Source organism: Triticum dicoccoides, chromosome 4A (assembly GCF_002162155.2).
Source record: "Triticum dicoccoides isolate Atlit2015 ecotype Zavitan chromosome 4A, WEW_v2.0, whole genome shotgun sequence".
NCBI classification, from domain to species: Eukaryota; Viridiplantae; Streptophyta; class Magnoliopsida; order Poales; family Poaceae; genus Triticum; species Triticum dicoccoides.
The window spans coordinates 134,366,757-134,370,157 of NC_041386.1; positions in this window are offsets into that span (position 1 = coordinate 134,366,757).

A 3,401-nucleotide genomic window follows, 5' to 3' on the forward strand; every position below is an offset into this window, starting at 1 on the left:
GATGTTTTGACCAGTCAGTCTAGAGGGCATTATAAATTAATAAAAACTTCAAAAAATTATAAAACCTTGGAAACCCACCTTTGTTTGTGCAATAGATCATGTGTGCCAAAGTTGAGGTTATTTGGAGGTGGTCGAAAAAATGACCGCATTCCGGAGGGGCCATTTGGTTAACTTAAGACAGTTTTTGAAAAAATGTGATTTTTCCCACCACCTCCAAATCACACAAACTTTTTTGAACATGGTGACCCACATGTGCCAATCATGGCTATGAAAGAAAATTTGGAAAAAGAATATTTTACAATGCCCCCCTGAGTTATAGACCGATGTTTTGACCAGTCAGTCTAGAGGGCATTATAAATTAATAAAAAATTCAAACAAATTAAAAAATTTAATTAGATGACTTGAAGGTTAAAACATTAACTTGTCATATATGCAAAAAAATATGTGTATTGAACGCAAGTGAGCATGTGTATAATTTAGTGTGTGATTTCAAGATCAAATCAATACACAATGGCAATATGCCAAAAAAAGTGCCCACCTACCAGAGCAGGAGAATTCATACTCCACGGCCTGCATACGACTAGGAACCCTGCAGTGCATGGGCCAGGATATAGGCCCGTGGTGCAGAATATCTCTGCTGCTAGTAGGCCCCACGGGGCAAAGGGGACAAGAGTTAGGCAGTGTACTGCCTGCAATAGATAGGAGCTTGGGAGGGGAGTCGCAACAGGGTAGATAAACCGGTGGGGCGCTCCCTCGCTTGGCGAGGTGGGACTAAACTCCCACCACCCAACGGCTATGCGCTGCGATGTGCCCTGCGCGGCTCCGCCTTGGGCCCAATTCGGGCGGGCTGGCCCAGGGCAGCCTTACTCCGCTCGCTGATACGTTTTATATTTTCTTTGTTTCTTTTCTTGTTTATATTTCTAATATATAAAATCAAGTCTCCCTTTTTCTATATTATTTCTAACAGTGTTTACTAAAATTTAAAAAAATATGCCAAATTTTATTGTGTTTTATTTCATTTGTTCGTACTCTTTTGTATATTGATAATATTTATGAAATATGAACTAAAATGTTGTGTATTATTTCAATTCTTCATTCCAATATTTCTTATCTTTATTATTTTTTAAATATTTTTAGTTTGTATAAAATGTTCTGTTTTGTTTCACTTCTTCATTCTAATATTTGTTCTCTTCTTTATATTTGAAATATTTCCAAAATGTAAGATAATATGTTGTCTTTTATTGCACTTATTCGTTCAAATTTTTTCTTCTGTTTTCTATATTCTCCTCTTTTCTTTGTTCTGACAGTTATAAATTTAAATAATGTATGATATAATGTTCTCTCATATTTCACTTTTCATGGTTGTCTTTCCTAATTATAAATTTTATTTTCTGTTTCATAGTTGAAATATTATTAAATCAAATATAGTTGGGACAATCGCATGTATGCCTCCACTTGCACCATGTACTACAAGCAGGTTCTTCTTCTCGGTCTCACCAATTGATACCAAAATTTTATGCACACCCTACGATGACCATAGCAAGCATGCCTGGCAACTACCGTTCATTTCCGACACTCTATGCATCTTGTAGGCGTTTTGCGGTGATAAAACCCTAGAACACTGCCGCGGCGTGACGCAACGTGTGTTTTGTGTCCGAACTCGTGTACACGTTGCCTGGGGAGGGGGGCACATTGGCCATGCTCACATGCTCCCAAAAGTTGGGGTCATCTCATGCATGCCCCCACATGCACCATGTACAAGCCGGACCATTCGGGTCTGCCGGAGGGCAAGTTTGGAAGAGGTTTTCCTTGACGGTCCCATGAATCCCAAACTTTTTGCACACCGTACCATGACCATGGCATGCACATGGTAGTAGAATTCATACACCACGGCCTTATTTTTGTTGAAATCCAATTAATATCCATGTGTATTACATGTAAGTGAGCATGTGTAAAATTTATTAGATGACTTGAAGGTCAAAACATTAACTTGTCATGTATTCACAAAAAAATTGTGTATTGAATGCAAGTGAGCATGTGTATAATTTAGTGTGTGCTTTGAAGATCAATACACATGGCAATATGCCAAAAAAAGTGCCCACCTACGAGAGCAGGAGAATTCATACTCCACGGCCTGCATACGACTAGGAACCCTGCGGTGCATGGGCCAGGATGCAGGCCCGTGGTGCATAATATCTCTGCTACTAGTAGGCCCCACGGGGCAGAGGGGACGAGAGTTAGGCAATGTACTGCCTGCAATTGATAGGAGATTGTGAGGGGAGTCGCAGGCGGGTATATAAACCGGTGCGGTGCTCCCTCGCCTGGCGAGGTAGGACTAAACTCCCACCACCCAACGGCTGTGCGCTGTGATGTGCCCTGCGCGACTCCGCCTTGGGCCCAATTCGGGCGGGCTGGCCCAGGGCAGCCTTACCCGCGCGCTGATATGTTTTATATTTTCTTGTTTATATTTCTAATATTTAAAATCAAATCTCTTTTTTCTATATTATTTCTAAAAGTGTTTACTAAAATTTAAAAAATATGCCAAATTCTGTTGTGTTTTATTTCATTTGTTCGTTCTCTTTTGTATATCGATAATATTTACGAAATATAAACTAAAATGGTGTGTTTTATTTTAATTGTTAATTCTAATATTTCTTATCTTTATTATTTTTGAAATATTTTTAGTTTGTAAGATAAAATGTTCTGTTTTATTTCACTTCTTCATTCTAATATTTGTTCTCTTCTTTATATTCGAAATATTTCCAAAATGTAAGATAATATGTTATGTTCTATTGCACTTCTTCATTATTTCAATTCTTCATTCCAAATTATAAATTTTATTTTCTGTTTAATACTTGAAATAATGTTAAATCAAATGTAGTTGGGACAGTCGCATGCATACCTCCACATGCACCATGTACTAGGAGCAGGTTTATCTTCTCGGTCTCACCAATTCAGACCAAACTGTATGCACACCCTAGGATGACCATGGCAAGCATGCATGACGAGTATCGTTCATTTCCAAAACTTGATGCATTTTTTAGGGTTTTTTCGGCGACAAAACCCTACAACACTGCCCCCACGTGACACAATGTGTGTTTTGTGTCCGAACTCGTGCACACCTTGCCTGGGGGGGGCACATTGGCCATGCTCACATGCTCCCAAAACTTGGGGTCGTCTCATGCATGCCCCCACATGCACTATGTACAAGCAGGACCATTCGGGTCTGCCGGAGATCAGGTCTGAAATTGGTTTTCCTTGACGGTCCCACCATATGGTCCCAAACTTCATGCATACCCTACGATGACCATGGCATGCATGTGTGACAAGTATCGTTCATTTGCGACACTCGATGCATTTTCTAGGGTTTTCCGGCGACCCTACAGCACTACCCCCACGTG